The 25,433-nt window shown below is 40.7% G+C and overlaps 1 long non-coding RNA gene across 3 annotated transcripts in view; it reads left to right on the top strand.

Annotated features, from left to right (window-relative positions):
* The window catches only part of LOC122550822, a 38,258-nt gene extending 13,877 nt beyond the window's left edge, over positions 1 to 24,381 (top strand). Inside the window, exons 1-6 of one of the 3 annotated variants that reach the window (XR_006311951.1) lie at positions 8,123 to 8,257; positions 8,693 to 8,844; positions 9,707 to 9,780; positions 18,410 to 18,496; positions 19,594 to 19,783; positions 24,185 to 24,381. This is a non-coding gene — a long non-coding RNA (uncharacterized LOC122550822). Of the gene's footprint in view, positions 1 to 8,122; positions 8,258 to 8,692; positions 8,845 to 9,706; positions 9,781 to 18,409; positions 18,497 to 19,593; positions 19,784 to 24,184 lie in introns of those variants that run through there. The other 2 variants (XR_006311953.1, XR_006311952.1) reach the window with 2 other exon arrangements.
* The last annotated feature ends 1,052 nt before the right edge of the window (positions 24,382 to 25,433 follow it).

Here is a 25,433-nt window from a genome sequence, read left to right as displayed (position 1 = left end):
CTTCTACCAGTTTGAGCCAGTTCTGTATCCAAATGGTTAGTTCTCCCTGTATTCCGTGAGATCTAACCTTGCTAATCAGTCTCCCATGGGGAATCTTGTCGAACGCTTTACTGAAGTCCATATAGATCACATCTACCACTCTGCCCTCATCAATCCTCTTTGTTACTTCTTCAAAAAACTAAATCAAGTTTGTGAGACATGATTTCCCACACACAAAGCCATATTAATTTGGTCAAACGAAGACATTTGGTCAGTGAAGAATAGTGATAGAAATCAGAGGGCAGACTGGGTATCTGTGACTCTTACTTACCTGGCGAAATCACAGCACTCTTCCACAGCTCAGAAATACAGCTGTGAATGGGAATGGAGTTGGGGATAGGAAGCAGATATTTGATTCTAGAAAGCATGTTAACATTTAGCTTAAGCATGAAGTTTTCTTCTTTATCCCTAAAAAAAACTTTTAAGTCTTTACTTTTTTGTGCTGTTACAAAGATACATAGAATTGGAACCTACATACTTATCCAAAATAAAAAGGAAGAATCATAAGGATGTTAGACAAATTTGGTGGCCCAAAATAAAATCCTTATGATTCTTCCTTTTTATTTTGGGCCACTATTGCACATTGTCTAACATCCGCATCACCATAAGTGTTGATAACAGCTCAACAGTGGATTACTTTTATGATATGCAGCACATTTCAAAATCATACAAGGTCTGAATTACCCTTAGCTGTGAAGTGGCAGAGAAGGAGGTGGGAGGAAAGTTGGAAAATCAGGGAGGTTACTTCTGCTTTCCCAGTACCACAGGAATTTTGTCCTGTAGGAAAAGGCCCAAGTTTGGCTTTCCTGTCCAACTGCCAAATAAGGTGTTAAGTGGCCAATTAATATGCACCTCCTCTTATCTGACCTGCAATTACTTCAGCTCCAGGCAGGATAAGGAAGAATAGTCTACTTGACCAGTAAACTAGAGAAGCAGACTGTTGTGCTGTGAGTAGACCCTCAGTTTACATTTTTTGATGCAAGACCAAGGGGATTGGACCTAAGATAGGGTGTGGCTCCCTGCATATTGGAAGATCCCATTGGCTTTCTTAGCTCAGCAAGCCATGGCTTTGCCTGTTGGAAATTCTCCTGCTTTCAGTTAGTAAAGGAAATAACTCAAGCGTGATCCAAATAGTCAATTGAAATCAAATAAGTCAAACTGGAATGTTTTATTTTAAAACAGTTATTTGTAACACAAGGCTCCCCAAAGAATTCATGGCACAAGCAAAAACAAAATCAGGAAATATGGACTCAAAATTTGAATTGTCTGATGAACTTGTAATGCTCTGGGTCAGTTCCTGTCTGGCCTTAGTTGTTGCGTTAACAATATGGGGGCTGGACTTTGCGGTCTTTAAGCAACGTTTCACACTGTAAACACACAGCATAGGGTCTGGGTTATGGTCCTGGAATGAACTCAGCAGAAGTAACTTGACTCCACGTGATGAGAAGACACTTTACAAACATCAGGGTGTGGCTTATGAAGCTATTATCGGAAAAGCATTGGGCACACTTCATTGTGTGGAATGTGTCAGGATCATTTTCACTTGCCGGACCTTTTCCTAGAAAGCACATATCTGGAATATGAATAATGTTTTGCATTGAAATGCCAAGACAGACATAACAAATATAATTAACTCGATGGGAACATTTTGTTCAGATTTTTGCGACCAGAACGTAGTTAGGCCATCCAAATCCAATCTGTCTAAACTGACTATCATCTTAGAAGTAGATTTGTTTTGCACTTCTCCCTGTCACTGTGGGGGGGTGAAAGGTTATTTCCGAGACTATTTAGTAAAACTATCATTCATATTTAATCAAGGATATGATTAAAACTGTTAAATATACCAATAACCTCTGTCTTCTTATCTTCTAGGAATTCTTAGCCTTACTTTCCTCTTTCTTTCTCTATATTCCCCTGTACTGCTTAATATTCCATCCTTATCCAAGTGGTAGGGAGTGTGGTGCTGGAAAAGCGTAGCAGGTCAGGCAGCATCCAATGAGCTGGAGAATCAATGAGCTAATTTCTAATGAAGGGCTTATGCCCGAAACATCGATTCTCCTGCTCATTGGATGCTGCCTGACCTGCTGTGCTTTTCCAGCACCACACTCTTCCACTCTCATCTCCAGCATCTGCAGTCCTCGCTTTCTCCTTATCCAACTGGCAGTTGAATTGCTGTTAGGTATCTGGTTGTGGTGTTCTGTAATTTACCATTTAATTTCCATTCTTGTTTGAATGTCTTTGTGCTGGTATCTTTTCTTCGGCACACAGCTATGGACTGCTTTGGTTCAAGAAGGCAGCACAGCATCAGCTTCTCAAGGGCAATTAGTGATGGATAACAAATATTGCCCTACACAGTGACACCCATATCAGGAGAACAAATAAAAATAAAGCCTTATCTGCTGGGAGCATTTGGGAGCAGTTAGGTCACCTTGCATTAGACAGGAATCCTATGCTCCTGCCAAGCAAAACTCTAAGCTGGGAGTGATGCCACCTAAAACTGACTCTCTGGAGCATCCCTTTGATAATTTGGCAAAGAGAATTTCAGAGTCGAGATTGTGTTGCTGAGAAAGGACAGCAGGTCAGGCAGCATCCGAGGAGCAGGAAAATCGATGTTTTGGGGCATAAGCAGTTAATCAGGAATCCTGATGATGCCCGAAACGTCGATTCCCCTGCTCCTTGCATGCTGCCTGACCTGCTGTGCTTTCCCAGCATCACACCCTCGACTCTGATCTCCAGCATCTGCAGTACTCACTTTCTCCAGAGAAAATTTCACTATATTCTTTCGACTTCATCCCTAGTCATAGAGTCATAGAGGTGTACAGCATTGAAGCAGACCCTTCGATCCAACCCGTCCATGCCAACCAGCTATCCCAACCCAATCTAGTCCCACCTGCCAGCACCTGGCCCATATCCCTCCAAACCCTTCCTATTCATATACCCATCCAGATGCCTCTTAAATGTTGCAATTGTACCAGCCTCCACCACTTCCTCTGGCAGCTCATTCCATACACGTACCACTCTCTGTGTGAAAAAGCTGCCTCTTAGGTCTCTTTTATATCTTCCCCCTCTCACCCTAAACCTATGCCCTCTAGTTTGGGACTCTCTTGACCCAGGGAAAAGACTTTATCTATTTATCCTATTCATGCCCCTCATAATTTTGTAAATCTCTATAAGATCACCCCTCAGCCTCTGACGCTCCAGGGAAAATAGCTCTAGCTTATTCAACCTCTCCCTATAGCTCAAATCCTTAACCTTAGCAACATCCTTGTAAATCTTTTCTGAACCCTTTCAAGTTTCACAACATCTTTATAATAAAAGACTCAGTATTCTGTTGATATAAATCTTCAAGTTCTGTAATTCATGTAAGCAATACATACTGTTGGTCAATGGAAGAGTCAATTTACCTTTGCAAGACAGACTCTTGTGATAAATCAATGTAATAAAAACCTACCTACATTACTACACAGCACCTAATAGTGAAATTTGACGCTATCAAATAATTTTGCACTTAACTTTCTGAATGTTCCTGACTCTTGAACAGGATTTCCTTTATTCTCACAAACTTACAAGCCTGGTATGCTTTCAATGGACTTTCAAAACCCTGCACCACCAGACAGGAATAACGAGCAGGAGGAAATCTGATATTTGCCCTTCATTTAAAATGGGAAACCTGATTTCAGTGGAAACAGGTGTGCATTTTGTACATTGGGAATTTATGACCAACCCCCCAAAAAAGTTAAGGGCAATGGCAGGGATTGGGGCTGTAGAGGGGATATGGATTTGATGAGTTTGGCTATTTTCACACCAAAACATGCCTCCACATACAGATGAAAATCCAGCCCATTTCTACCAAAATTTTACCATCTTGGTAAATTATACCATCATTGGTGGTAGATGTGACTTTGTGTAGTGTGATGAGAATATATTTGAGTGACATTGCCTCCTTATATCTGAATTACACTATCACCAAATGACAATATTAGTCTCAGTGTACACCAGATCTCCAAAACTCCAAAACTCCCATTTAAAACGTGCTGCCTTTTATACTTTCTGTGATCATAACAATTTACTTCCTACCTGCCCTTCTGCTGCTGAATACATAAATTACTTTCATCTCAAATTTCCAAACCATCTGTGATTCTGATGTTTTAACCAACATCTATTCATCAATAGAATAAACAAGGTATTTAGGAAAGGTATAATATGTAACATAAAATGATCCAATATAAATTCTGACCGAGCTTTCTATTCAGTTATATAAAGCTGTTGAGTCAAAATTTAAGTCAAAAGAAGGTTAGAAAGTACTCTCAGAATATTGTCAGAATGTATATTTGAAGACATTGGTAACATGGCTCCAGAAATCTAAGCAATCAATTTGAATGTATTATTGACCCAGATATTCTGGGGAAAATGGTAATCAAAGCTAGATTGCCCCTTTGAGCCTATCTTGCTCCATTTGTACTAAACTCCACATTTCTAGTTGGGAATTTCAGCATCCTGCTCCTTCAGTCATTTGGTGCAAACCTAACATCAACATAGACCCCCCCAGAGTTCAGGATATTTGGTGGAACCATGCCCCAGTTTGCAAAAAACATGTCAGTGTGCTGTGTTCCGTGATTTAAATGTCCAACCATACAGCCAGCCATGTGGTCAGCTGCAGTGAAAGAGTAAATACATCGAGCTAAGTATGGGATTAAGGTGGGAGTTGGTTAAGACTTAGCCTACTGTGTATGGTGCCAAAGTGTTAGGTAAGTAAGGTGCCAGAGTGAGCTAGAGTGCCAGCTAGGTAAGATGCCAGTTGAGTAGGGTGCCAGGTGACTAGGGTAGCAGATAAGTGTTAGAGAGCTTGGGGTAGGTCAAGTGTATGGTGCACTGGGGCCAGTGGTGGTGGGATGGGAATATTGGAATTAAGTTGTTAGGGCAGGCAATAGCAAAGTGATTTGTTGAGCCCCTGGATTTCTATCCAATGGGCAAGGGAGTGTAGTGCTGGCAGGTATGGCTAGTATTGAATCTTGGGTTGGTGATAGGAGAGGGATGGATTCAGCCATGTTGGGTTGGGCGATCTAGTCAAGATGATTGTCAGAGGTCCAGTGGTATAAAGGGTTGAGAGAGGCATGGTTGGGTAAGTGTGTGGTGAGTTATGGGTCAGCTTAATAAGTACCCAAGAGTTATTCTAAATTTTAAATTGTCTAACTTTCCCTGGGTAACCATTAGCTTAATGGAAGCAGAACTCTCCTAATGGCCTGACTTTAATGAATTCTGTTGGAGGATTCCAGACACAAGGAAATTGTGAATCAGAATCTTTAATTTCCTCAGTAATTCCCACAAAATCTTCACATTTGGAATTCTGTAGGGTCTTGTTGTGCAATTCCAGTCATAAATAATTTTCTGCCCATTGAAATCTCTAGGCCATGGTTTATTATTTTTTGATGTTCAGTTTCTTGGAAGTAAAATTAACTTTGTTCCTTTAAAGTACCTTAATTGAGTGAGGGTACCTCCTCTACCAGTAATGTGAGTATTACTATTCAAAGTTCTCACATCAGATTCTTTTAACTGCAGTTATGTTATTCATTAACTTAGAATATTCATGTGTTCACTGAGAAATTACAAAAGAAAAAAATGCAATTCGGCTGCAAATGGATAGTTAAACAGGGTATTTTAAAATTAGTTTTACTAACATAGAGTGGAAGCTCAATTTTCCAAGGCAAACAATTGGATACAATGGGCATTGAATTGTAAGAAATGTAGCAGATCTGAAAAAAATACCTTCAGAAAGAGCATTGTGTTTCACACATCCTCAGCTTATCTATTAGGAAGGTAGTTGCAGGATGTCTGTTTTAACTCCCTCAAAATATTCCCAACATTGATATTTTTACAGTACCACATACTTATAAAAATTCACAGAAATAGGCCAGTTCTTCAAATTGATAGATCTAATGATATAATTGTAATACCACATCTTACACAATGTTAGTGCCTTTTGAATGCCGTAGCTGTGAAGTTGGTTTAGAAAGTTAGAAATAAATGAAGAATGTAGGCAAATACTTCTGTGATATGGCTTGTTTTGTCTAACTATTGCATGAAACTCATCCTTTGACCAAAAGACTGCAATGCGTCAGTAGCTGTTACAATTTAAAGTACATAAATAATTTGACAATACTCTAGATTTTTGTTTCCTTGCAGTATTTAGTTCATTTTTCTGATGAATTGGCAAGTACATCAAAAATTAAGCTGGAAAAGATTTGAAGGCAGAGAGAATATATTCTGTATTTATACTTTCTGCTTTGCTACATCAGGTCGACTGTGAATTTTGAGAGATATAAAAATTCCGTAGACCATGTGAAATTATTCATTGTGCGTTTAGCACCTACATTCGTTATTATTATTGTTTTACTTACTTAATGAGATACTTGATTTTGCTAAGCAACAAGTGTGTCAAGATGAGAATGCTGAAGAAGCTCAGTAGGTCTGGCAGCATGTGTAGAGAGAAACAGAGTTAGCATTTCGAGTCTAATGTGACTTTCTTTCTTGTCAAGATGTGAAAGTAGTTTTTGATGTCTCCAGCTGTAGCCTGCTGGTACTCAGCCACCTAACACATGTTCTTTATCAATGCTGGACTTCTGTTCCTGCTCACGTTTTCTCCTATCCTCTCCAGGATTAAATTGTCCACTTTTTGGAGAGATGTATGCATACTGTGTCCATTTCTGGATGTAGGAAGGCTATTATCAAGCTGGAGAGGGTTCAGAAGTATGTTGCTGGGAATGGAAGGCTTGAGTTATAAAGAAAGGCTGGATAGGCTGGGACGTTTTTCAGTGAAATGTAGAAATTTGAGAGGCGGTCTGATACAAGTTTATAAAATAACGAGAGGTATAAGTAGAGTTAATGGTAGATGTCTTTTCCCTAGGATGGAGGATTTCAAGACTGGGGCACATTTTTAAGGTGAGAGGAGAGAGATTTTAAAAAGTCTGATGGCTAAACTTTTCCATGTATTGTTATAGTTTTGACCAGTCTGACTAAAGTCATGCTTTACATAATTAGATATAGATCTACACACACAGATGTATCCATGTCAATCATGTCTATCACATTACACTCATCAACCTCATACAGTACCTCTTCAAAGTATCAAGTTAATCAGACAAACCCTCAGCAAATTCAGGCTGACTTTCCGTGACTAGTCACTGCCTTTTTAACAATGGTTTATACTGTGCCTCAGAATTGATTCCAATAATTTGCCCACAACTGAAGTTAAGCTGACTGGCCTCTAATTATTTGGATTGTCTCTTTCTCCCTTTCTAAATAACAGTACAACATTGAAAGTTCTCTAATCCTCTGGCACAGCTCCTGTAGCCAGGGAGGAGTGGATTATAATTGTCAGAACTTCTGCAAATGTTTTCCTTGTTTCATTGAACAATCTTAGATATATTTCATCGATGTCCAGTCATCCATTTATTTTCAAAAACATTGAATTCTTTACTACTTCCTCCCTTCCAATGTTTAGCCTGTCCATATTTCACACTTTATATGTGTATAATGGGTCTCATTTCTTGTGAAGGCAGCCATGAAGTATTTATTAAGAACCTTACCCACATTCAATGTGTTCACGCGTGACTTAACTTTTTGGTTCCTAATGGACACACTCTTTCCTTGCTTATCCTCTTACTCTTAAGTGTTATGTGGTAAAATTTAAACATTAGTGTTTAATAATGGCACATTATTTATCCCCAATGTGGGTATGTTCCAGTGATCATGCTTTGTGCTGTTACTTTCTTATACAGCTAATGTCTGCTGATATCCTTTTCAATCAAGTGGAGAAATAAGAAACTTCAGATGTGTGTGTAATTGATTTTGAATCTTCAAAAAACTATTCTAACGTGACAAAACAGAGAAATGTTACAACTTCAATTTTATTTGAATTATTCTGAATTTTAAATAAGTGAGAATTTTGTCTGTGCCCCAATGCAAGATGTCACAAGTTAGGCCACTTTGCAACTTGACTTGGTGCACCCCCTGCTGACTGCTACATAGAGCAGCCCTTGCCCTCAGTAACCAGAACTGAACCTGCAACATATCCTCCTAGAGACTGTGAACAACCACGTCCCCCAGAAAACTGTACGGGAGAACGTCGAAGGATTAAAAATAACTAAAATTGGAACAAAATAACCTTAACTGATTTGAAACTGTTATCTACATCAACAAAAGGAGTCTATGTAAACAGGTGAGGAAGGTTATATATTTACCTTTTCAATTTTCAAAGAATAAAATAAACTTGCACTGGGATCACTTTGCCAAAACACAGAATGCGTATGTTAGAGCAGAATGCTTTTCCTGTGAATTTGTACTCTGCAGCTCTGATATAACACTTCAGTGCAATGACGTGATGACCACCATACTTTTAAAAAACATGCTGTCCAGATGAGGATGACACTGACGAGATGTTTATTACCTCTTGACAAATTATTTTTAGTTACCATGATGCTGGAGATGGTCCTATTCCTTAAATATGTGCAATTCTTGTGCCATTCTGTTCTCACAATCTAATTGCACCTTAAGATTCCTGCTAGTCTTTCAAATAAAACTGTACATTGTAATTCCAATTTCTTATACCACTGAACAGACTGTAATACTCCATGAAATTAATTCTCTACCTTAGCTGTCTCATTATATGAAGCTGCCAAAACAGGGAAAGAGCAAGAATTGGAGGAGAACCTACCTTGGGATATTTCCATGGAGTAAATTTAGAAGTGAAAGCACAGATGAAAGGCCAAGAACCAACATTCAAGCATCAGCAAGCTTAATAGCAAGGTACAGTAAACCAAGAAGCACCACTTACATTTTAAAAGCTTGTATTATAATTGTTGAAGCTTGTGAGTAAGTACTTGTCCATTTGGCTTAGGATGCTGCATGTGATAATAGAAAATAACTTCATTAGTTTGAGGAACAGGCATTGAAGGCTGCAAGAGAAAATCAAGAACTTTTTTAGATTAGATTCCCTACAGTGTGGAAACAGAGCCTTCAGCCCAACAAGTCCACACCGACCCTCTGAAGAGTAATCCACCCAAACCCATTTCCCCTACCCAATATTTACCCCTGACGTGGCAATTTAGCATGGCCAATTCACCTGATGTGCACATCGTTTGGATTGTGGGAGGAAACCGCAGCACCCGGAGGAAACCCACACAGACACGGGGAGAATGTGCAAACTCCACACAGACAGCTTCTTTGTATAAAATTCAGAATAGGTTTATGATATCTCAGGCAGTGGTGAAACTCAGCAGATCTCTTAGGAGTGTATTAAGAATCATAAGATTTGAAATGTTAACTCTGTTCCTCTTTCCACAGATGTTACAAGACTTGCTGAGTTTCTCCAGCACTTTTACGGCTTAGGAGTTAAGCTGTTTGGGCTGATATGCAGTTTGTGATGAAATTGAATGCATAAAGTGCTTGTTTTTTACACTTGCATCTAGCACCAGAGCAACAACTGAAGTTTGGAAAGTCAGGACAATAGTGACTTCTGAAAATGGTTAGTCAGTCGTACTAAATATTTTCAATGTTAGTGTTAGACTCCATCCTGAGTCTACTGTTGAAAATGGTATGTAGAATTAACAGCAGGCAACAATTGCAACAGTTATTATAACTTGTATTATCAGGTTTTAACTTTTGACAGGTTTTCAAGGAATGCCACGCATCAACTAAAGCACCAAAAAAGGCATCAGTTGGAGGAGGATCTGATGAAAATGAGTAAGAAAGGGACTATCCCACTCCAATAACCTTTAAGTTTAAGTGTGTTACTTAGTCATAGTTGAAGTAGGGTTAATTCTGATACCCAAATTCTTAATACCTTTCCTACATGTGTAACTTCTCAAATGACTAAAATGTGTAAACTTTTTCTTTGATTGCTAATGCTGAAAATTATAAATGATAAGAGAATTGAGATAGAGAATATGGAGGAAGAGGTGAAAAATTCAGCTGAAAAATTCTACTGGGTCTTAACTGAGCAGCACTGCATTTGAAGCTCTCCTCCACAAGTTTGCCACATGCTGAATGGTTGCCTTGAACTGCTATCCTTCAACCACTTCTAGTCTAAATGAGCTCATTGCTCGGTTGGTTAATCATGATTTCCTTTCAATTGCTCAAAGGAGACTTCCATCATTGCAAGATTGATTATTTCAATTATTATTGAAAAATAATAAACAGACTTCAAAAAAGCAGAGATATTTACTTTCTAAGTCAACTTGGCAGAACTGCTTTGATATATTTGGCCCAATAAGGCCCAATTTTCACGTTGGGGAAAGGCAGGGTGTGAATGAGTCAAACCCACGGACTCTAGAAGTGGATTGTGGGTGGCCACAGATACGAATGAGTGCTGTGACAGGCAGTTGATAAGGCCTGGCTTGGTTCTCTGGATTTGTCACATTTGCTTTAGCACTTGTTAATTTCTTAGTTGCTCCCTAATGACACTGTGAATCTACCTACAGCAATAGGATCACAACAGTTCAAGAAGGCAGCTCACCATCACCTTCTCAAGGGCAACCAGGGATGCAGAACAAATGCCACATCCCATGAATGAATACTCACATGCCACTTTTATAGCCATTCACTCATTGTCCACCGTCAGGAACAATGTAAAGATGAAAAAAAGCTCAAATGATCTTATATAATCCTCACTCATATGCATTTGATTGTGATAAAACTACTATTAATGAAACCTGTTCATGTTTAAAAATTCTCCACAGGGGTTAATCTGTTATAAAATCAAAAATCCTTTATTCTATGGCATCGACAGCTGATTGAATGCTTTGTGGCTTTTGAAACTCAGGTAAGCATTCAAAATGACATGACAGCCCTTGGAAATTGTGAACAAAGAAATCAATTAAAACCGTGAAATACGTGGCAAAGATTTTCTTCAAAAAACTACAGAAGTCTTGCCAATAAAAGCAATCCTTCCAACCTCTGTTTAATGTTCAATGGTAACGTAAGGTTTTTTTTCTCAACTTTAAACAGCTGGTGATTTAAAGCAATTCAGTTCCTGACAATTAAGCAGAATTTCTCTGCCTTCCAGCCATACTTACATCTACTCAATCAATTTGCAATTTTCACCCAGCAGTGACAGTGAAGATGGAGTTTGTTTGAAACCAACCCTCAGTTTAAATGGCCCTGCTGTGTTACTCAGCTAGGTTCTGCCTGCTGCTTTTAAACGTCCATGGAGTTGGGGACATACATGGACATGAAAATCCAACCTGAATTCTTATCCTCAGTATGAAATCCCACAAGATGTTTCACCTTTCTCTGATTTGAATCAGAATCCCCTAAGTTTGTAGTAGATAATTTCACCAAAGTTCTGTGAACAGGGTAACTGTTTGGTGATTATTTTGTGATGTAAAGACATGGGCAGTAATTTTTTATCTCAAGGTTATAGAAACGTTAAGTGTGTTGAATTGCACCATATCCACCAGGGCCTGGGATAGAAAAGAATGGAAACATAGAAAATGGGAGCAAGAGTAGGCTATTATCCCTTTGCCCATTCAATATGGTCATAGCTGACCATTCAAATAGGTTCCTGCTTTTTCCCCAAAACCTTTGATCCCTGCAGCCGTAAGAACTGTATCTAACACCTTCCTTGAAAATATTCATTATTTTGGCCTCAACTGCTGACTGTGTCAGAGAATTGGAAAGGCTCACCACTCTCCGGGTGAAAACATTTCTCCTCATCTCAGTCAGTAATGGTCTACCCTGTATCCTTAGATTGTGGCCTCACTCATTGGGACATCCACATTGGGCTGCATTAACTCATGTCTTCTCATGCTTCTCAGCTCATTGTCCACAGCAAACAAAATTTGTGCACTTTGGTGAATCACAAGGCTAAGAAGCTGGAGGTTCTCAATACCAATGGGAATTCCCAAGGCTGAAGACTCTGATGTTGCATTTTAAGACCTGCTCGGCACCACTTCCCTCACTGCAAACCAGGAACATTCTCTCAGCCTGTGATTGCCACTATTCCAGAAGCCCAAAAATGCCAGCTACGAAGTCAGTGCTGGCTCTCCGGTTTAGCGGTGGCGCCTTGCAGAAACTGCTGGACAGACCCAGCAAGAGAAGATCCATCCTGTTCCCAGGTGATAACAATGGGAGGCTATCCTGTCAGACCCATCCAGCCTGGCAGCAGATCACAGCTCCAGGTCAGTGCCAGTGACCTACAAAAAAGGGACACTGAGCAGTGCCACAAGAAAATAAATAATCTCGTGTACATTGCAAAGCTATATGGACTGTTTTCTGTCTGACATCTCACACTCACAGAGGCATCCCTCAGTCTCACTCTGTCCCTGCACAGGCAGCACACAAACAGTCACAACTTACAAACTTTAGCATCACATGCATGATGTTCGTCTAACAGATCACACCCATCACATCATCTACAACTACTCACCCACCAAAATTCCTATTCACTTACTCTGCTTCTGCACTCGCTCTCATCTCATCCAATCCCTAGCCTTATTTCATTGCAGGAGAGCCTGGTGCATAAGCATGCTGAGAGGGCTGAGATCATCAAATGTGAAGTGCTGGATGTTTACATAACTACCTACTTTGAGGAAAGGCATTGAAGTTGCTGGGGAACATCAGAAGCAACATGTGCTCTGCTCTTCTTGGATAAGCACAAATGCAAACATATTGCTTTGCATATGCTATTCTGCATCTTTACCAGATAGTTCTGTCTTCTTTTGTAAGCTCTAGTGGCACCCAAGACCAGGCCCACTTCAAGAGGCCCTACAGTCTGAATCCCTCTGTGCCTGCAACACCTCTAAAGCCTTTTTTTTGATCAGATTACCGGTTTTCCTATAAGTCAATGATTATCTCAGACAGACAACAGTTCTGTACAGTCAGCAGATAAAAGAAGTTGCTTGGCTTGCAAGTCACCACAGCCGGATGTGGGAGAGAAATAGTCTCCAGTTGGAGAAAATAATCCTGTCACATTTGGAAGATTCTGGGAGATTTATCCTGGCATGGTCTGGGGAAAGAAGAACTACAGGGGATACATTAATGCTGGTGGCAGATTTAAGAATCTCGCTGAGGAACTCACCTGGAGATGGTCACTTGAACTTGCTACTCAGCGATGAGGGGAAACGGGAACCCAGTGACTAGACTAGAAGACTAGACTAGAAACCCTACAGTGTGGAAACAGGCCATTTGGCCCAACAAGTCCACACTGACCCTCCAAAAAATAACCCACCCAGACCCATTCCTCTACCCTATTATCCTACATTTACCCCTGACTAATGCACCTAACCTACATATCCCTGAACACAGGGCAATTTAGCACGGCCAATTCACCTAACCAGTACATCTTTGGATTGAGGGAGGAAACTGGAGCAACCGGAGGAAACCCATGGGAAGAATTTGCAAACTCCACACGGTCGCCCAAGGCTGAAATTAAATCTGGGTCCCTGGCACTGTGAGGCAGCAGTGCTAACCACTGAGCCACCGTGCCACCCCCAGAAGCAGTAAAAAGCTGTGACTATTTGTTACAAGGAGCTAATTCTATGGAAAATGCAATGTGAGATAAATATAGGAGGAAAATGTTCTACCCCCATATAAAGAAATTTCTTGGGAGCTTTGTGTATTGAGGGGCACCCTGAGTGAAGTCAGCAAAAGGATGGATGTTGTCACTTTTGTGCTCTGGATGTGGCTGCAGATGAGAAAAGGTCATTGGGCTCAGTTCTTTGTCTACCTCTTACAGGTTACCTTACAACTGCTTTTATTAATACTTCATTGTAAGCTTGGCGTAACAACAAAGACAAAGCATACACAGAGCTCTGGTAGTTGTTCATATAGTTTGCAAATATTTCAGTAGTGCCACATCAACATATTTAGTTTGTTGCACATCAAATGTGACAATCAACTAGTCTCAAGTACAGTCTGATGTAAAAACATTGTGTTGATGCATGTTTGAGACTGAAATTGATGGATTTTGTTTGATAAGTGTGTTCAGGGATATGGATCAAAGACAGATAAGTGGATTTTGTGGTACAGATCCATCAGGTATAGAATCCTTCTCTACTTCACCAGAGTTTGTTACTGTTAACTACAACGTCTCCATTTAACACCTTCTTTCCATTGTGCTGTTAACTGGAATGGCCCTAAATTGATTCTCCTCTTACCTTTCTGAGTATATCCAAAGCATCACTACGAATAGCTTTCCTGAAGATCTTGAACAGGCATTTTTGTACTGTGAATTTAGGCAGAGGTTCTCTGTTCAAAATTGCTCAAAGGTGCACTTTAACCAATAGACTAGCAAAAATCTTAAACGTGGATGAGAAGTATTCCTTTAGATTCTTGGTGCTAACAATAGTTTGGCAAGTTTATCAAGTGCTGTTTGCTGCCAATGTCTTAGGACATCAGACTTAGCCAGAAATAATAAGAGAAATTAGACATAAATTTTCTGTAAAAGTAGAAATGTTACTGGTATTTTCTCAGATAATTTTTGATGCAATAAGTCATTCTGTGTTTAAAACAAAAGATGATATTCTGTTAAATGTCATGAATGGATGTGTAATAATCTCTTTCCATTGTTTCCCTGAGTTCCACTTGGTTCCCATCAGCTGAATTTACTCAAATGGGTCTTGAGATGGACGGAAAGGATGAAGGGCTCTTAAAAACTCAGAAGAGGAAAGCTCGAAAGAGCTTCTCAGAATTGAGACTGACAACATTGCGGCTGCTTGCCTCCAATTAATTCAATGTACAGCCCATTTAATGCCACGTTCTGCTCCCTCTATAGGCATTGTACTGTTTGCCACACTGGGTATCTCATGCCAGCTTCCCCCTGGTGTTCTGTATTGAGGGAGCTATGACTCACATGGATGGCCCCGTAACAATGGAGGCACCATTGCCTCTGAAACCACCACTGGACTGTTCACCCTGCCTGCTCCCAACATATGTATAAGAAAACACATTCTTGCCTGCCATTCAAAGGTACTTCATCTTGAGGTGCTGTGGCTTTCTCCCTGCAGCTTTGACAGGAGCCACATCAATCAGTGGCATTGCTCAGGTTGCTGAACTGCTGCCTTTCACTTTTGGCATGCAGCTCTGAGAGGTGGTATCCCAGGAACTATCCACTGTCAGTAACATTGCCTTCAGGGTCCCAGTGCCTATCAGCAAGAGATCAGAATCCACGTTCATTCAAACAGGTGGACTTCCATAAAATTCTGGTCAACAATGTCAACGTTATTTATTAATATTTGTCTGCTACAAATCTCCTTTGGAGCACCAACATAAATATAGAGGCTGAAAATTTAGTTTGGGACCAAAGCCTTGTTAAACTGCACTCCCACAGTTTCAGTCGGTGCAGGGGTATTTTTTTTCACCAGTTTCCCTTTAATACAAACAATCAGCATCAGTTCTCCAACATGATTCATTCAGCTGGTGAACAATACTGCTTTATTATTGTATTCGTCCGTGCTCTCCTGCTTTCATGCTGAGATCATTGATGACTGTTAATTAGACTTAAAAAGGAAATGCAACATTTTTATTCGTTGAATGTTTGTGTTTGCAGTGTGAGGGATGTCAGTTTTTGGGAACAGTACAATACGTAGCCCATGAAGGCATGCCTGGTCAGTGTCTTCCAATTTGCTATAACAGCATATCTGGACCTTGCCCCCAGAATAGAATTTCTCAGCAGTAATTGATCTAATCCTGCCTCTGAGTGAGATTACAAATTACAGCATACCCAGACTTAATTGTAGGTAAGTTGATTATTTAAAGGAAAAAAATGCAGCCAAAACAGCTACACTGATCGTCTCAGCCTGAGGGACAATAAAGTGCATATTTGATGGAGGGAGAGTGGAGTGGGGATGGAGAGGGTGTTAACCAGATACCTTCTACTAGGAGAAGAAGGAAACACATTCAATGTGGAACCTTTCTAATCAGTGGAGGGAGTTTTCCGTTACATACTTCAATCCAAACTCTATTTTGTTCAGCCAGTTTACTAGAGGAAGTAGTGGTTTCGTGACACTCTGCTCACCTATTACTGTTAAATCCATCCTGTTTACATCAGTTGACAGCTATGATCTGTGCCTTTGTTTTTTGGCCAATGGCCCACAGCTTGTGTCAGTGAACTTGCTCAAAGAATAAAGAGTGACTAATGGAAAGCAATATTTCACACTGCCTCTGTGGGACTTCTGCCTTGAGTGATGCCAGGTACTCTGTACTTGCACAGTGCTTTCATTTCACCTATCTTAGTGTGCTGTCAATGAAATTCAGGACTTCAACAGCAGCAAAGCTCTGTGGCAAATGTGCCAGTTGATTTAAACCATGGTATTGACTCTGCTGGACTCTATAGAATCATTACATTACACCAGCTGAGCATTCAGCCCATTAATGCTGACTTTTCTGTGCGTAGTCCGAAATCAAATACTTTTCCACTTCTGGAGAAGAATCATTCCAAACTCAACATATTAATTCTGTTTCTGTTTCCACAGATGCTGCCAGACCTGTTGAGTTTCTCCAGTCTTCTCTGCGCTCATTTCAGACTTTCAGCATCTGCAGCATTTTGCTTTCATTGATATCCTGCTTTCTTTGTGGAGCTTGAACAATCTCAAAACACCAACCCATTATACCCCAGTAACAGGAGGCCTCTGCTGTAGAAGATATTCTCTGTAGCACAGTATTCCAAGCTCCATCAGAACACTGTTAGATTTACTTTAATCTCTTAGGCCAAAATGTTAGATTCTAAAGTTAAAGCACAATGGTTAGCACTGCTGCCTCACAGCGCCAGAGACCTGGGTTCAATTCCCGCCTCAGGCGACTGACTGTGTGGAGTTTGCACCTTCTCCCCGTGTCTGCGTGGGTTTCCTCCGGGTGCTCCAGTTTCCTCCCACAGTCCAAAGATGTGCAGGTCAGGTGAATTGGCCATGCTAAATTGCCCGTAGTGTTAGGTAAGGGGAAAATGTTGGGGTATGGGTGGGTTGCGCTTCGGCGGGGCGGTGTGGACTTGTTGGGCCGAAGGGCCTGTTTCCACTCTGTAATGTAATCTGTAATCTGACGGTGAGAGTCCACCATTGAGTCACCAATGCCTGGGTTACCTCATGCACTGACATGCTTCAAAGCTCAGTATCTATGGAAGGGAGATGTTGTGTGATTTGCTTGACAATGTAACAAAACCAATGGGAAGGTCTCACTTCCTATAGGGCTTCGAAGAAATCTGCAGGGGCAGCTTAGATGGCAAACATGCTGCATGGAGAGCATGGTGATATGGGAAAGTTAAAGGGGAGGCATGTTAAGTGGGGCAAGGGTGAACTCCAACCAATATGGGGCAACATTCCCTCTGAGCTGTACAGCTGCATTTTGTGCAGCCTCTCCAATGTTACACGCAGAGCAATCAGTGTTGCAATGCCGATTCTAGAAGTCGCAGATGTGGTGAAGAAGGCAAATGGTATGTTGGCCTTTAAAGTGATAGGATTCGATTCTAGGAGCAGGGATGTCTTGCTGCAATTGTACAGGGCCTTTGTGAGATCACACCTGGAGTATTGTGTGCAGTTTTGAGTTCCTTATCTAAGGAAGAATGTTCTGGCTATGAAGGAAGTGTAACAAAGGTTTACCAGACTGATCCTTGGGATGGCAAGTCTCATATATGAAGAGAGACTGGATCAATTAGGACTATATTCACTAGAATTTAGAAGAATGAGGGGGTATCTCATAGAAACCTATAAACCTCTGACAGGATTAGACAAGGTAAATGCAATAAGGATGTCCCAATGACCAGGGAGTTCAGAACCAGGGGTCACAGTCTAAGGATACAGGTAGGCCATTTAGCACTGAGGTGAGGAGAAATTTATTCACCCAGAGAATGGAGAGCCTGTGGGATTGTCTGCCACAGAAAGTGTTTGAAGCCAAAACAGTGTTCCTGATACTAAAAGGATCAAAAGGTGTGGGGAGAAAGCAGGAACAGAGTACTGAATTGAATGATCAGCCATGGTCTTAGTGAATGGAGGATCAGGACCAAAGGGCTGAATGGTCTACTCTTGCTTGTATTTTAATGTTTCTTTCCAAAGCCTTTGGCACATTAAGGGATGGCTGCTAGTGACAAGGGATAGAAAAAATACTCAGACTGCTGCTGAGTTTCAAAATTTATTAATACAGGTCATTTGGCTATAACATGCGTTTTGTTAATGCGAATTCACTGTAACACGATTGATGAATCAGGGACACTGTTTCGATAGCATGAACTTTTAAAGCATTTTTTGGTTATAAACGTGATTCCAGCCCCATTACTTTAAATAGTGCGCTATTATGCGATTTTCTTGTAACACAGGGTTGCATGAGAATGGAACTACCACGTAATGGCAGAACTGACTGTATTATTATTGTTATGATTACACAGGATGTGGGAGTCACTGGTGTGGCCAGCATTTATTCCCCAGAAGGCAGTTAAGAGTGGGTTTCTGAGTCACATGGATGCCAGACCAAGGTAAGGACAGCAGATTTCTTTCCCTCAAGGATATTAGTGAACCAAATGGATTTTTATGAAAACTGTCAATGGTTAATGGTCACCATTGGGTGGAAGGAAGTAAATGTGGAATAAAGAGAAGGATTGATTGTGGTGAGAAAAGGTGCTGGAACAGTTTGCGAGCAGGCATAAACTTGCAAAGTGGTGCTCTGCACCCAATAAGTGAGTAGGAAACACAGTAAGAAGGAAGATTTAGTTGAAGAGGATGAAGGGGTGTGAGCCCTCGTATGAACATAATGCATGAAATACCGAGGCTTGTAGTCTCTGACCATTTGTAAGGTGTCTATGCAGTAGCACGATGAGACGGATTGACGGCCCGCAAGTGTGAAGCAATGGAAACAAGATAGTGTGAAGATAATGCCACTTACCATTGCAAAGTGCAGCAGGTCATTAATTTTCATGTGGCTCTGCTTTCTGTCCCTTTTTGTGATGCAGACCTGAGCTGCAAGCTTCTCGCAGGTTGAATGGCTTTGAAGAATGGCCTGTTGGTGCCATCCACTGGGAACAGGGGAGAGCTATGGTATAATGGTAATGCCACTACACCCAGTAATTCTTCAGTTTCCTTCAGTATGTACTTGTGCCTTGTCTACTGCACCATCTTTCTGATTGGAGACAAAGCTGCTGCCTGCCCCTGCACCTGCTCTGCTGAATTTACTCCTATGAAGGTGAAGCTTGTACATTGCCATTCTCCAGTTGGGTGAAACAATGGCCTAGGGACACATCCTGCCCTAGTCCCAAGAAGGTGCCATTTACAATTGTTGAGGTTACAGTGAAAGTGAAGACAAGGATCATTAAGAAGTGTTTGGTACAGGCAGTGAAAGCTGTGCACGCTCCCAGGACTGGAGACTGTAGTGTAAGGTCCCCAAGTACATGGTTGGTTCAATCAATCGGGTTTCTGAAATGTCAAATGTCTCAATTGGGCAGATGTTACTTGGGAAGGGAAAGTTAACTCAGATGAGTTATGTTATTAATGAGATGTAAATACATGCAGATAGACTTTTCAAGACCTGATGGTAAGGAAGTTTTCTCAGAAGAAACGATTTAATTTCTCTCATCAGTGACGATATGATTTTGAGAGTCTCGCAAAATGAACACATCACCCTTACCACTGTCCTCACCACCCCAGGGAGGGGAAAATCATGCCAAAATAGACAGTTTTAAATTTAATTACATCTCCAGATGAAGGGAACTAAAGGAGCAGGAGGCTTATTTCAACATGAGTGAAGGTCGTGGTGAACACCTGCAAACGTGAGTATTTTGGAAAGCCAGCAAATCTCTAACTTCTGCCTTTGACTGCAGCCTGTTTGGTTGCATGTGCATGACCCCTTCAGTAAGAGATGGGTTGTCAATTTCAACATGTTAATTACTTAATTAGAGCAATTTGACAATTTATCTGTAGAGCTTTGCATTTCCTAGGCTTCATGGAACTTGCGCATGTTAACAATAGGAGAAGAGAATAGCAATGAAGGGGGTTAAAAATACAGCAAGGAAATATGCCAAGAAATATTCGACAGACGCAGCTGCTTGCCTATTTGTTTGTGTGACAGTGCTAGAAATGAGGCATTGCTGATGCTGGGAGGTTGCTTTACACAATCCAGAGGTATCACCTACACCTTAGAGCTTCAGAGGTCTAATTTTCACTTTCAAGCTCTGATCTATCATATCTGCAGGAATTTGTCTAACACTGTTATGTTTAAGTTCAGATGAGGAGCAGGATAACCACCTACAACATCAGGATCAGTATCAGCAACAGCCTATCGTATATAGAGCTGCAGTTTGACAACAGGAGGATGATCCGCAGATAGATATAGCTTGTGGTACACAGGCAATAAGTTTCCACGTCATGTTGCAATGTGCATTTATCAGGAGGTTCAGAGTGACATGTAGATGGTATCATGCATTTGGAGCCAGTTTGAAAAAGTCCTGTTGCCAACTGGACCTGATGGCCCATCTTTACCAATGACTGTCAACTCCTTTGTCTCTGAATATTTCCAGGACTCTATTGAGATATTTATTTCCATGAAGGGCTTTTGCCCAAAACGTCGATTTTCCTGCTCCTCGGATGCTGCCTGACCTGTTGTGGTTTTCCAGCACCACTCTAATCCTGACTCTAATCTCCAGCATCTGCAGTACCCACTCCCGCCTGAGATATTTATCCACAAATCCATGAGGCCAGTGACTGATTGCTTTTCTTACATGGTTGCCACTGAGTCAGAGTACATAGAATCTTGTGTTTCATCCTTGGCTGGTGCTATATTCAGGGTATGATTGATTCCATACATTGGCTCCATGGATCACTCAGGATTAATAGTCAATTGTAGAGGTTTCTACTCTATCAAAAAGCAGTTGGTGTGCAACCATAAGGACATTTCTATGCAGCTTCAAGATTCCCAATTGGCTGCTGTGATGCTTTCAGCCTGCAGCAGCCGACTTTCCCTGTTCTCTTCACGTCTTGATGCAAAGTTACTGACCAGCAACGTGGAGACACGGGATATCCACTTAAGATATCATTGATGATACCTCTCAGAAGGCTGAGGAATCCATGACATATTGAAAACGCCATCTTTGAACAAGCCATTGTGAAGTTGAAACCTCCTCTCCATGTGCACCAGCGACAGCCTCCAGAATGGTTATGGGTTCATTGACTATATTTAAAATTGCACAATAGCCAGGTTTGGGCCTGCAAGAGGAGCAAGAATGTCCCCAGACAATTGTGAGGAGGAGGATGAAGAAGACAGGGAAGTAGGAGAGTAAGAGGAGCAGCAGGAGGAAGATAGGGTACATTGCTGCCCATGGTTGGTTCATTATTGTCAGGCTCCCTAAGGCTTTACCAGTGCACCCATCTGACTACCACATGTGAAATTTCTTTGTGCACAAACACACACACACTCAATGCCCACGCCAATACCATTAAAACTAAATGCAGCATGAAGGATTACTAACTACATACTACTAGCTCGAATACATCATCAGTAACATTCGATCATATTGAGCTGGTACCTGAATTAAAAGACTCTTGAGATATTCTGTTCAAGCCTCTCTCATATTGTAAATGTTGTAAATAATCTAATATGATTTCAAGACTCTTCTGTTGGGGACACATTGTCCTTGATGTTATGACACTAAAGACTCCTGCAAATAATAAATCACCATTGCATCAGACTCACCACCACCGAACTCCCAGCACCATTTTTTTGTGTTAATTTATATCTTCTCAGTCATTGTATTACAAACATACTTCATGCATAATATTTATTGGATGATTTAAGTTTTGAAGGATTGTGAAAATATTGATTGATTTCAACTTTTGCAGAAGTAGCTGGAGTGTTTTCTTGAAAATATGCCACTGGAGACTTTGTTTTATTTCCTAGAATTCAAACGTCTGATGTTCTGCTGTGGACCCTTGCTGAGGCTGTTTGAACAATGGCCTGATGAAGAGTGTTTTTGTATCTTGAATTAATCAGAGAACACAAAGCCTGTGAGGAAGGGCTACCAGCTGATATCTCCTATTTCTGAAAAGAATCCTCTCGCTGCATTCAGGGTGAAGCTATTTGTTCTTCTGAGAGAGACATTTCAGGAACTTCTCAAAATTATATTTGCTGAGCAAAATGTGACTGCCAAGACTGCAGAGACAATGACAGATGATTAGTGGCTTGACCACACTGCGCAAGATGTGAAAGTGGTAAAAGAGAATAATGTTTATGGCACTCAAATATGAAACATATCAATTCAACATTGTGAAATACTTGTACAAATCTTTGTGCAACTATAAATCTTTACTGTCCCTATCAGTTCTACATTTTGCTTCAACAGAGGTAGTGACAAACTGCACAGTATCCTGCTCTGTCTACCAGAATGATCTTGGTTAGCATTGTCTAAATTTCAGAGCTTGAAGACTCTGCAGAAGACTGCTCAACCTGCAACCCTATTGGCCCAAGACCGTTGAGACAAGAGACATATGCTGATCACAGAATGGGATGTGGGAGGGTGGGGTTATTGAGCTAGCAGTGGAAATGCTTTGGATGGAGTCCCCATTCTCACATACTTGTCAATAACATCCCTCTTTTGGCCTATCTGCATCTCACTGCTAGCAATGAGCTGAAGATCACATACTTTGCTGCAGATTACTGGAGAACTAAGCAACTGACCAGCCAAAGTAAACAGCTGTAGGGTCATTCATCCTACTGAGGGTGCAAAACTATTCACTGATGGCCCTCAAGGTACAGTGTCTGTTTAGCTGAGCAGAACTTGGAGCTTCCTACTCTGATGCGACTCCTCACCAGTGTTCCAGTCTCTACCATCTGCTCTTGTGCACTTTTGATGTTGGTCTCATTGAAGTGCTAGAATCTGGGTTGCTATGTGTCAGAGGAAGTGACATCCACTGATGAGACATTGTCATCTGCAACAAACTGCACTACATCATGCAGGCTATGGAAAGGCCTTTGGAAGTTGAAAGGCATCAATGAGTTCTGTCAAGGCTGGCATGTTTTAAGATCTCAATCCAGGCATGATCATGTCTCACTCACTTTTAGCACTTTTAACAACCTCAGATCATCTCAAGGGGCTTTCCAGCCAATGATGTATTTTTGATGTGTCATCACTTTTGGAATGTTTAGATATGTCAGTCCATCTGCACACAGCAAACTCCCACAAACAGAAATGTGTAAAGGACCAGATGACCTGTTTTTAGACTGAGGGATAAATATTGGTAGGGGCAATTGGGATGATCCGTTTGCTCTTAAATGTCCTCTATGCGATAACTCCAGATTCTCATTTCTAATTTCACCCTGATGTAACAACAGTACAAGGATTAGTTACGTGTTGCATGACACCAGTTTAGTTTTTTTGAGATTGATACCTTGCCAATTTGATGATGATTCTCATGCGTGTGAAGCAGTGCTCTTTAACATACCTGCTAAGTCACCATGATTACAATTTCAACAGTCATTCCCTATGCACACACATGTCTTATTATACTTATCTGTATACCCAAGTAAACGTAACTGTTAATTGCTGCACAACCTTTTATGTGTGTATGTAAATACACACCAGATAATACAGGCACTGCTAATGATCCAATTTAGACTGGAGTTTTAATGACCTTCACCCCTATAGCAACTTGCTTAATTCTAACTCGCTGGCCAATTAACTCAGTCACTTTTCATAACTCACTGCAGAACAAGTTCAGAATAATTTCTCCCTTATGGCACTCAACTCATTTAATTAAAATTCATCGTCCAATTAATTCATCTCAGCTGAAACATCAGGTCATCTCTGTCTTTTCTTCATTAATTTCATGAGCTACCACTTGAGACTTATGACTTAACACTGGCTGCAATTAAAGTCTGTATTTTCCATAGATTATCTGTTTGCCATTATTTTTAACCATATAAAAGCATAATAACAGTTCATTACATTGTACTGGAGTTGCATGTTTAGTTACTTGACTTAGAGATCTAATTATAGAAACAATGCATTGTGGTGTTATGGTGTCTCATTTGATCATTGAAGCCAGTTCTGTGAGGAACTTTTGAATCAAGTAGACAGGTGGGCCTTGTCTAACTAAGGAGCCCAAATATATATTCCACTCTAATTACATTCTGAATTCAACAATATGTCTAATGTTATGATGCTTATTTGTGTACTCAGGTCATGGCTTCCACAAGTTCGTTATTTACACATAGAGACACATCTCCACATGTCAAATGATCAGAATATGTTTGCAAACTCACTGGGTGCTGAGATTTGGAGTAAAACAAAAGCCATTAGCCAAGTTTGAGAACTGCAAAAATCTGCCAGAAGTGCACTTCCACATTCTTCTTCAGATTTGTGTATGGAAATCTGACTTCATGGTAATTGTGGAAAATATTAATAAACTGTTGTTTCTCTAAAATTGTTTACTTCTGATGCGGCATGTCTTAGCAGATTCTGGTAGGAATTTGGGCATGTCACTGATGTTTCCTTATATAATTTATATTTAATCATAGCCCTGAACTAACCTATTTCATGTGATTGTGGAATAGTTCCATCTGATGCAAAGTTACTTCATGTGATCTGTTAAGTAACAGCAATGTGAGTTTGTGATTGAATTTTGGAACATTTCTACCCATTTTCAGTCAAAGTAACAGAGAAGAGACGGCAGTGGTTGGTGGTTCTCTGATGAGTTACTACGGGCCCTATTTTTGGCTGTTAGTAATTCTACTGCTTAGTTTCTGGATGGGATAAAATTATACTTTGGCATAAAGGCTGCTTTTAGTGGTACAACCACTGCAGCCCAGTTTCAAATATCGGTTTGATACAATAGTAAATTATTTCTACTCCTGAGCTAAAATCACTAGGTTGGTCATTTATTAAGGCAGGGTTTGGGGGGAGTGAGGGAAGGGAGGTTACTGCTGTATGTTGGTGGGTGAGGTCAGTAATTATATGATATTTTAAACATCCTAATAAGTCACATTAAATTGCCACTGATAAGTGATACAGGTCAGTCATTGTCTGAAACAGTAAAATAAGTTCAGAATTTAGAAAATTAGCTTAGACCTTTGGTTGAGAGATTTTTTTCTATTTTGATCCAATGGCCTCATCCAAAATCATGGGCTGGAATTCACACAATTTGCCACCCTGGCCCTTCATTTTCCTGAAAGAAGGGAACATTTCTAAAAGGAGATTCTGCTCAGGGCTCACTCTTTCATAGTGCAGAGCTGCCAGAGGAATACAACGTCTGACTCTTTACACAGCTGTCGGTTGCTGTATTCAGAAATGGAAAGGTTCTGACAGCCACTTAGGTAGCAACTATAAGTGCATGAGATAAGTGGAATGTTAGGATGCTGGGAGACTAGGGTGCCAGTTGGGTAGCAGGATAGAAAACCGAGTAGTAGGGAGACGTGTAAGTTGGCTGCCA

This window comes from Chiloscyllium plagiosum, chromosome 6 (assembly GCF_004010195.1).
Source record: "Chiloscyllium plagiosum isolate BGI_BamShark_2017 chromosome 6, ASM401019v2, whole genome shotgun sequence".
NCBI classification, from domain to species: Eukaryota; Metazoa; Chordata; class Chondrichthyes; order Orectolobiformes; family Hemiscylliidae; genus Chiloscyllium; species Chiloscyllium plagiosum.
Note: the sequence above shows the minus strand (reverse complement) of the source record. Positions and strands in the feature narration are given on the sequence as shown.